This window comes from Canis lupus, chromosome 26 (genome assembly GCF_011100685.1).
Source record: "Canis lupus familiaris isolate Mischka breed German Shepherd chromosome 26, alternate assembly UU_Cfam_GSD_1.0, whole genome shotgun sequence".
In the NCBI taxonomy this organism is placed as follows: domain Eukaryota; kingdom Metazoa; phylum Chordata; class Mammalia; order Carnivora; family Canidae; genus Canis; species Canis lupus.
In genome coordinates, this window is record NC_049247.1 from 28600880 (window position 1) to 28612068 (window position 11189).

Consider the following 11189-nt stretch of genomic DNA (forward strand, 5'->3'; position numbering starts at 1 on the left):
CCGTATGACCCAGAAATTCCACTCCTAGATATCTAGCCAAGAGAAATGAAAACATATGTCCATACCCAACCTGGTTCACGACTGATCATGGCACCACTATATATAACAGCTTCGAGGTAGAAACAACCCAAATGTCTGCCAAGTGATGAATGAATAAATAAAATAAATGGATAAATAAAATGTGGCATGTTGATACAATGGATTATTCTTCAATCATAAAGTACTGACACATGCTACAACATGGATGAACCTCGATGCTAAATGAAAGAAGCCAGTCACAAAAGGCCACATATTGTCTGATTCTATTTATATGCAATGTCCAGAATAGTCAAATCTACAGAAACAGAAAGTAGATAGTGGACTGTGGGAAAGGGACAAATGGTGAATGACTACTAATAGGAACAGGGTTTCTTTCCAGGGTGATGATAATGTTCTAAAATTGGTTGTGGTAATAATTCCACACCTCTGTGAATACAATGAAAACCACTGACTTACACACCCCACATAGGTGAACTATATGGTATGTGAATTACATGCTGTTACTAAACAAAGAGATAACAGGAACCTGGATGGGGCAGTGGACACAAGGGACACACTACAGGGGGTAGACTCACAGGACTCTGCACCTAGGAGGCTAGAGGGAGCAGAGGGATTCTAGATAACACCAAGGGTTTTGGCCTAAGGGGTCAGGACGGGGGGGGGGGGGGCACCCCTCAAACAAGCCAGGTAGTGCAGGAAGAGGAGTCAGAAAAAGTCCCATCAGAGAGGCCAGCAGAAGGCCCTGGAAGGGCCAAGCAAGCAGAGGGAGTGAGCCTGGGCCTACAGACTGAATGCATGCTCCACCCAGATAACATGAATTGACTGCTACTATTGCCAATAGCACTGTGGCAATCATTTCTAGCATGGCTTCCACCGTGGTCTGTGAGTTCTCTCAGGGTTCTTACAAGAAAGGAAGTAGTCTTTTCACAAACAAGGAAGACTCAAACCTCCCCTGAGCTAATAGCTATTTTATCTCCTATGTTCTACATTTGGGAAAAAAGAATGCTGCTCAGTCTGGAGCTATGCCATGATGGACACTTTGATCATCATACAATATGAAAAAGAGAGAGAGAGAGAAGTAGAAACTATACGATTAAAACTGCATCTAGGGACACCTGGATGGCTCAGTGGATGAGTGTCTGCCTTCAGCTCAGGGCATGATCCCCAGGTCCTGGGGTTGAGTCCAGCATCAGGTTCCCCATGCCTGCTTCTCCCTCTGCCTAGGTCTCTGCTTCTCTCTGTGTGTCTCTCATGAATAAATAAATAAAATATTTTATAAAAATTAACTAAATAAATAAAATCATGAGAAGATACTACTATATACCTATTAGAATGGCCACCTTTTTAAAAAAACTGACAATACCAAGTCCTGGTAAGGATACAGAGCAACTGAAATTCACAGTGCTGATAGGAATACAAAACAGTACCACCATGGTGGAAAATAGTTTCTTATAAAGTTAAGCACACATTTACCATATGATACAGCAATCTCATCCCAGCTACTTATCCTAGAGAAATGTTCATACAAAGCTTGTATGTAAAAGTTTAAAGGTGCTCCATTCAAATTACCAAAAATATTCTTCAACAGCTAAACAGATAAACTGTTGTGATATATCACAAGAGAATACTGCTCAGTAAGAATACTACTTACACAATAGAATAATACTGCCCCTTAAAAGGAACAAACAACTGATGCATGTAACAACTTGGATGAATCTCAAAGCCATTATGTTTTTTTAAGATTTTATTTATTTATTCATGAGAGACACACACACAGAGAGAGAGAGAGAGGTAGAGACACAGGCAGAAGGAGAAGCAGGCTCCATGCAGGGAGCCCGACGTGGGACTCGATCCTGGGTCTCCAGGATCACGCCCTGGACTGAAGGCGGCCCTAAAACGCTGAGCCACGTGGGCTACCCTCAAAGCCATTATGTTGAGTGAAAGTTGACAGTCTTAGAGCACCTGGGTGGCTCAGTTGGCTTCAGCTCAGGTCATGATCCAGGGCCTAGGATCCAGCCCTATATCCGGCTCCAGTCTCAGCACTGAGTCTACTTGAGATTGTCTTTCTCCCTCTGCCCTTCCCCACCACTCACATGTGTGCATGCACTCTCTCTTAAAATTAAGATCTTAAAAAAAAGAATATACACCAAATAATACAGCAACAAACTCTATGAAACAAAAAACATAGGAGATGCAAGGACACATAAATAAAAACACACTAATAAGAGACTTTCATTCACCACTGTCAGTGTAAGACAGGTCAAATAGAGAAAAAAATAAGGACACAGAAGATCAAAACAACAAAATGATTATAGTACTTACAGATGCATACCACTCTATACTCTGCTAATAAGAGACCACATATGCTCCAGCACTCACAGCATATTCACAAAACAAATGCAAATATTAAGTCACAGAGAAAACATCTTCTATAAATATGTGTTAAAAAAAAACCTCTGATCACAATACATTAAAACTATAATTTACTAACACTACCACCACCATCAACGACAGAAGACAGATCCTTCTATTTAAAAATTTAAGCACCTCCTATTAAACAACTGGGTGAAAGGAAATGCAGCTAAAATTGGAGAAATGTAAAGAAATACTAACAATGAAAACATAAGCACTTGTATGTGTGAAAACACAACAAAAATCACCGGGTGGGGGGGCACTGTAGGATTATCTCCATAGAAGAAAAAGCCTCTGACAAAATTTAACACTCCCTTGTGATAAAAAGCACTAGGAAAATAGGAATTAAATAATCCTTTCTTACATACCTTAGTTCTAAAACCAAAATCTTATTTAATAGAGAAACACTAGAGGCATTTCCATTAATATCAGGAACAAAGCAAGGATGCTCATTATATCTGTTACTATCCACCACTGTACTTATTAGCGTATTAGCAATGCCAATAGAAAAGGGAAACCAATTAGAGGTATAAGAATGAGTAAAGAAGTAAAACAATCATTAATTTCAGACAATATAACAGAATATCTGGAAAACCCCCTAAATCAATGATGAAACTTAAAAGGCCTCAATGAAGTAGATGATATAATATTAATACACAAAAGTCAATAGCATTCATAAAAACAAAAAATAAACAGAAGAAATTATGATAGAGAAAAATCCTGTTTGTAATAGCAACAAAGATGCTTAAATATTTAAAAATTAAACTTAAAAATTAAGTTAACAAGGGATGCCTGGGTGGCTCAGCGGTTGAGCATCTGCCTTCAGTTCAGGGCGTGATCCCACAGTCCTGGGATCGAGTCCTGCATCAGGCTCCTCACAGGGAGTCTGCTTCTCCCTCTGCCTATGTCTCTGCCTCTCTCTGTGTGTTTCTCATGAATAAACAAATAAAATATTTTTAAAAATGTAAAAATAGTTGCTGGGAAAAATTGGTAGCCATTTGGTAAAGGTAAAATTTGACCCTTACCTCACACCACATATATACATAAACTCCAAATGGATTCAGGATCTAAATGAAAACAAGAGGAACCAGACAAATACTAGAAGAAAACACAGATAAATTCCTCTTTAACCTTGTATATGGAAAGGCTTTCTCACAATGATTTAAAATCCAGAGGCAGTAAATTAATAATAATAATATTAATAATAAATTTAACATAAAAATGTTTTAAATTTTGCAGAACAAAAAATTCAGCACAAGCAACAAAAGTAAAAATAAACAAATGGGACTGCATCAAACTAAAAAGCTTCTGCTCTTGGGACACCTGGGTGGCTCAGCAGTTGAACATGGGCCTTTGGCTCAGGGTGTGATCCCGGGGTCCAGGGATCAAGTCCCGCATCGGGCTCCCTGCAAGGAGCATGCTTCTCCCTGTGCCTATGTCTCTGCCTCTTTCTCTGTGTCTCTCATGAATAAATAAATAAATCTTAAAAAAAATAAAAATAAAAAGCTCTGCATAGGAAAAGAAATAATCAACAGAATGAAAAGACCACTTACAGAATAGGAAAAATATTTGCAAACCATATATCTGATTAGGGTTTATAACTAAAATATATAAAGAACTCATAAAACTCAATAGCAGAAAAAAATAAAATAAAAAAATCCAATTAAAAATGGGGAAAGCACCTGACTAGACATTTTTCCAAAGAAAATAAAATAATGGCCAACAAGTCCATGAAAAGGTACTCATCACTAATTATAAGAGAAATACAAATCAAAGCCACAGTGAGTTCACCTCACAAACCTATTAGAATGGCTATCACCAAAAAGTTAAAGAGATAACAAATGCTGGTAAGAATGTGGAGAAAAGGGACCCCTTATATTGTTGGTAGGACTATAAATTGTTACCCCCTCTGGAAAATAATGGAGGTTCCTCAAAAAATAGAACCACTATATGATCCAGCAATTCCACTTCTGGGAATGCATCTGAAGGAAATGGAAACATGTCTGAGAGAGATCTGCACACCCATGTCTTTAGCAGCATTGTTTACAAATAGCTGAGACATGGAAACAATGTAAGCATCCACCTAGAATGAAAAAAGAAGTTACACACACACACACACACACACACACACGAATATTATTCAGCCATGGAGAAAAGATGGAAATCCTGCCATTTGTGACAAAATAGAAGGAACTTTAGGGCATTATGCGAAGTGAAATAAGTTACACAGAGAAAGACAAATACTATATGATCTCGCTTATACAGCAATCTAAAAAAATAAAAAATAAAAAAAAATAAAAACAAAATAACCGAAATTCATAGAAGAGATCAGATTTGTGGTTACCAGAGGCAGGAGGTGGGGAAAGGGGTCAGGAGAGAGAATTGGATGAATGTGGCCAAAAGGTACAAACTTCCAGTTGTAACTAAGTACCAAGGATATAATATATATGATAACTATAGTTAACACTACTATATGGTATATTTGAAAGTAAAAGCTCCTAAGAGTCTAATCATAAAGGAAAAACATTTTTTTCTTTGTATCTATATGAGATGAGATGACAGATATTACCAAAACTAATTGTGGTAATCATTTTACAACACATGTAAGCAGTCATTATGCTGTATACCTAAAACTTGTATAGTGCTATGTCAATTACACCTCAACAAAATTGAAAAAAAATTAATTAGAAAAGTTTTCAATAACAAAAAGTTAAAAGTCAATTGATAAATTGAGAGAAAAAAATTTGCAACATATATTGTAGACAAACACATAAAAAGCTCTTAAAAACTAAGGGACAGCACTAGTCACAACAGCCAAAAAGTAGAAGCAACCCAAGTAAATGCCCATTCACAGATGACTGAATAAACAAGGGGCTTCTGGATGGCTCATTTAGTTACAAATCTCTCTTTTTTTTTTTTTAATTTTTATTTATTTATGATAGTCACAGAGAGAGAGAGAGGCAGAGACACAGGCAGAGGGAGAAGCAGGCTCCATGCACCGGGAGCCCGATGTGGGATTCGATCCCAGGTCTCCAGGATCGCGCCCTGGGCCAAAGGCAGGCACCAAACCGCTGCGCCACCCAGGGATCCCCAAATCTGACTCTTGATCTGAGCTCAGGTCTTGATCTCAATCAAGGTCATGAATTCAAGCCCCACACTGGGCTCCACACTAGGCGTGGAGCTTACTTCTTAAAAAATTTTGGTATATACATACAATGAAATATATTCAGCCTTAAAGAGGAAGGACATTCTGACACATGTATGAACCTTGAAGATATGCTAAGTGAAATAAGCCAGCAGAGAATGACAGTGTATGATTCCACTTATGTGAGGTACCTAAAGTAGTTAAATTCATAGAGACAGAAAGTAAAATGGTAGTTGCCAAGGACTGGGGGGAAGGGAAGGATAGGGAGTGTTTAATAGGTACAGAGTTTTAGTATGGGAAAATGTAAATAAAAGTTCTGGAGATGTATGGTGCTGATGGCTGCACAACAGTGTGGATGTACTTAATGCCATGGAACTGTACACTTAAAAATAGTTTAGGGACACCTAGGTGGCTCAGAGGGTCAACTGTCTGCCTTCAGCTCAGGTCATTGGTCCTAGGATCCAGCCCCAAGCAGGCCTCCCTGCTCAACAGGAGTCTGTTTCTCCCCCTCTATCTGTCCCTCTCCCAACTCATGCTCTGTCTCTCTCTCAAATAAAATCTTTTTTAAAAAATTTGTTTAGGGATCCCTGGGTGGCTCAGAGGTTTAGCACCTGCCTTCGGCCCAGGGCATGATCCTGGAGACCCGGGATCAAGTCCCGCATCAGGCTCCTTGCATGGGGCCTGCTTCTCCCTCTGCCTGGGTCTCTGCCTCTCTCTCCCTCTCTCTGTGTCTCTCATGAATGAATAAATAAAATCTTAAAAAAACAAAATTCTTTTAAACGTTACATTTCACATTCATTAAGTATATTATACCATAAGCCAAGGGGGAAAAGAAACTGATAGGAAAATAGGGAAAATATGCGAATAAATAATTCACTCAGACATACAACTGGATCGCAAACATGAAAAAATTTTCATACTCACTCATAATTAGAGAAATGCAAATTAAAGCACTGAGACACTATTTTTATCACACTATCACTATCGCACTGGAAAAATTAACAGCACGTTCTGTTGGAGGTGGCCAGGAAACAGGCACTATTTTCATACATTGCTGATGGGAATGCAAACTGGCACCACCACTCTGGAGGGGAATTTGACAACAGCTAAGAAAATTACAAATGCCCTCACCATTCAACCCAGCAATTCTACTTCTAGGAATCAATCCTAAAGATGCACCTCCAACAATATGAAATACATACATACAGGGTTATTCATTCCAGCATTGTTTGTCATTTCAAGAGACTGGAAACAACCTAAATAGTTATAGATAGTATAGTGGATGGATAAACCATGGTACTTCCACACAGTGAAGTAATACACAGCTGTAAAAATTAATGAGGAAATGTTATAGCAGCATTTTTCAAAGTAACCAAAAGTAGAAACAACTCAAATGTCCATCAACTGATAACTGGATAAATAAAATGTGATGTATTCATAAAACAGAATATCATTCAGCCATAAAAAGTTAATGAACTATTGACAATAGGATGAACCATGAAAACATTATGCTAAGTGAAAGAAATCAGTCACAGACCACATACTGCATGATCCCATTTATATGAACTGTCCAGAATAGGCAAATCTATATAGACAGAAATTACTAGTGACTGCCTAGGGCTAAGGGAGGAGGCAATGAGAAGTGACTATTAATAGGTACAGAGTTTCTTTCTGGGGTGATAAAAATGTTCTAAAATTGATTGTGGTGACACACAACTCTATGAATATTAAAAACCACTGTATTGTATGTACATTTTATCCCAATGAATAGGCAAATTGTGTATGAATTGTTTCAATAAAACTTTTTAAAAATGAGTAAGATTTCTATGAACACAAAGGGTGATTTTCAAGACATTGTTAATTGAATAAAGCTAACACAATTATCTATAGCATGCTATCTCTCATATACAAAAGAAGCAGATATGAACACCTGTTCATCTGTGCAAAAGAAAGGATAATCCAGACACCAAAGAGATCAGTTAGCTGCAGGGGATGAGTGGAAAAGGGGTGAAAGGTAGGGGAGAACAGGAACAAGATGGCGGGGGGGGGGGGGGGGGGGGGGCCGGAGAAGTGACACTTCCCTGAGTATACCTTTGTTACAGTTCTTACTCTTATAACCACAGTCATGCTTCCTACTTGAAAAATAATTAAAACCAACTAAGATCTAGGTGGAACCCAAAATAGAACATAAATGTCAATAGTGAACATACTGTTACAAATACATGACCACATCGAAGGGCATGCGGAAGAAAAGAACTAATTTAAGTAACTGTGGAGAATAGTATCTTGATTGGATATTGTAAGGCTAAAGATAAGAACTGCGATTCAAGATTTGGGGCAGAGAGAACACAATATGAGCCTGTAACATCTGGAGGTGCCAGAAAATAAATAAATGCTCCCCAAAATTCTGAAGATTTGTTGAGAAGGCACAGCAGCTAACCTGAAGGAGATCCTGAACAAGCAAAGTCAGAACGGTGTACAACAAAATGATGGTAACATTAGACTTTTTTTTATTAGATTTTAACCAATGGAATAAAATGAATACCCCTGGGGCCCATACTAATGAGAGAAGGGATAGCTCTCCCTTTAATTGAATTTGAATTAATAAATGTAGAAGGGAAGAGAGTAATAGATCATTACCTTTAGGCACACACCACAGGGACCCACAAATGGATCCTAACTATGGTCAGTGGGCATAAATTTGTGAAAACCAGAATTCCCATCCTTCCAAAGTATTTCACCCAAGATACCTACTAACTGGACAGGGAAAGTTAGTAACTCTATAGGAACTTTTCAGTTGGCAGACACTAAACCAAGCAATCAAGATAAATATCACCAGTTATAAGACACATCAGCATCTTGAACTCCTTGGTATAATGCACTAAGGACAACACAATGTTTGTGTTATTGTGGCCCAAAACGCATAACTTCACATGAATCATGAGAAAACATTAGACAAATCCAAGTTGAGGGATATTAGACTGATATCTGATTACTGACGAGTACTCTTGAAAAATATCAAGACTAAGACAACACTAAGTAATCATTAAGGACTAAGGGACTGGGATGCAATGCCTTAATGACTCAGTGGTTGAGCGGCTGCCTTCAGCTCAGGCCATGATCCCAGGGTCCTGGAATCGAGTCCCGCATCGGACTCCCCACAGGGAGCCTGCTTCTCCTTTTTTTAAGATTTTACTTATTTATTCATAGACACAGAGAGAGAGGCAGAGACACAGGCAGAGGGAGAGGGAGAAGCAGGCTCTGTGCGGTGAGCCCGATGTGGGACTTGATCCCGGGTTTCCAGGATCACACCTCAGGCTGCGGGCGGCGCCAAACCCCTGCGCCACCAGGGCTGCCCCCTGCTTCTCCTTCTGCAGAAGTCTTTTGTGTCTCTCTCTGTGTCTCTCACGAATAAAGAAAGAAAATCGTTAAAAAAAAATAAAAAAGGACTAAGGAGACTAAGGAGCAAGAACTATTGAATAAAGAAAGGAAGAAAGAAAATATCTATTCTTTTCTCAGACTCCCAGCCCAGCAATCATATTATCCCAGAATAGCATATTTAGGAATTTAACCTCACAAATTTCCAAACTCGTTAGGCCATGGTTTCCACAGCCTTAAGAACATATGGTAAAGAAGAGCACACACTGAGTAACTCAGCACCCTGACCCAGTCAGTGATAAAAGGTGGCATTTCCTGACATGCTCTGGTCTGGGAGTCAGGAAGCCTAGATCTTAGGCTATGCTGTGGCTCTTCTTGGCTGTGTCATCAGCTTGGCCTAAGAGACCCCTCTTTGATTCTCAGTTTCCTCTACCCGATGAGGTTTTGGGCTAGACTAGGGGTCTGCAAGCTAACCTGCCTTGGAGCAAAGAATGGTTCTGACATTTTTAAATGGATGAAAAAATTTGTGACACACGAAAATCATATAAAAATTACATAAGATTCAAATTTTAGTGTCCATAAATAAAATTGTATTGGAACACTGCCACTCGTTTACCTATTGTCTCTGCCTGTATCCACTGTACGATGCCAGAACGGAGTAGACAAAGTAGGCCTCCTAAGCCTAAAATACTATTATAAATGTTTATTACATTCACAGCATACTCTGATATATAATTCTATTAATATTACAAATATTACTGCACTTACAACATAAGTCTGCCGACCTCTGAAGGAGACCACTCAAAGCATGTTTCAGGTTTTTCGTTTTTGTTTTTTTCTTAAAATTTTATTTTATTCATGAGAGACACACAGAGAGAGAGAGAGAGGCAGAGGACGTAGGCAAAGGAAGAAGCAGGCTCCACGCAGGGAGCCCCATGCGGGACTCGATCCCAGGACCCGGGTTCACAACCTGAGCTGAGAAGGCAGATGTTCCAGCGCTGAGCCACTCAGGCGTCCCAGATTTTTTCGTTGTAACCACAGTTATGAATCCCATGCAACGAATTTTAGCTGCGTGAAACCCCAAGTCCCATAGTTAAGCCCCATAAACCCATAGTAAGCCAGGCCCCAAAGAATTAAGTGACTCCGAAGTCACTTGTGCGGACACCTGAGTGTGTCAGTAGGCTGTGTGTAGCTGGGGTCCTCCTCCTCCTCCTCCTAGGAAGCAGCGCAGTCAAGATTTTCAGTCTAGGGGCGCCTGGCGGGCTGAGTCCTTAGGGCATGCAACTCTTGACCTCCTGGTGATAGGTTCAAGCCCCACAGGGGGTGCAGCGATTACTCAAAAATAAAATCTTTAACATTTATGTTTTTCTTTCAGTCTAGACTTGGGCTGGTCCACTAGTTGGTCGGCTGACTCTGGACAAGACCCTTCACCGCGCGAGGGCCTCCGTTTCCAGCCGTGTACACGGCGCTACGGGCAGCAGCAGCACTCACCTCTCGGGGCTGCTGTGAAGGTGAAGTCAAAGGACGCAAGCCAAGGGGCGAGCCCCGGGCTCAGCGCCGGGCAGACGCGCCGTCAATGGTGGCTCCCGCTGCCGTAGCCGAGAACCGCTCCCGACGCTGGAGCCCGGCCTCGGCACCCCAGGGTGACGGCCAGGGCGGGGAGGAGGCCCGGCCAAGCCGCTACCGCCCTCCGGCCTCGGTTTCCCCGAATGGGACACTCAGGCTACCGGGGGCGCCCCTCTGCCCCCCCGCTCCCGCGTCCACACCGGCCTCGGCCCGGCGCCCGCTGCCCCCCAGGCCCGCGCCCCTTCTCCCGCCCCCCGTTCAGCAGAGCCGCGCCCCCTCCCGGGGGAGGCCCCCGAGCCCGCCACCCGGGAACTCACCGGGCGTCTCCAAGGCAACGGCCTGCCCGCCTCGACCCCCGCGCCGGCCGGCTGCGCGCCTGACAATAAGGCGCGCTCCCATTGGCTCCGGTGCCGGCTCCGCTGGCCAATCAGCGAGGGCGCACGCGCCGCCGGGCGAGCGAGCTCCCCTGGCCCTCGCGGGCTGCGAGCGGCGGGCGCGCGAGTGTCCCCCTCCGGCTGCTTGCTGCGGGCGCGCCCCGACGACGTGGGTCGGGCTTCCCTGCTCCGCCGCTTGTAACACCTGGGAAACGCGGAGCTCGGCGCCTGGCCCTGAGCAGCCGCTAAAGGACGGTTTGCTACAACCTGGGGCA

At 42.0% G+C, this 11189-nt stretch overlaps 1 protein-coding gene across 4 annotated transcripts in view; it reads right to left on the bottom strand.

Moving 5' to 3' along the window:
- Positions 1–10937, bottom strand: part of CABIN1 (calcineurin binding protein 1) — a 150921-nt gene extending 139984 nt beyond the window's left edge. For 2 of the 4 annotated variants that reach the window (XM_038575807.1, XM_038575805.1), the window contains exon 1: positions 10466–10717. The gene's annotated coding sequence lies outside the window, so the exon portion shown is untranslated. Of the gene's footprint in view, positions 1–10465; positions 10719–10857 lie in introns of those variants that run through there. The other 2 variants (XM_038575806.1, XM_038575808.1) reach the window with 2 other exon arrangements.
- Between the last annotated feature and the right edge of the window lie 252 nt (positions 10938–11189).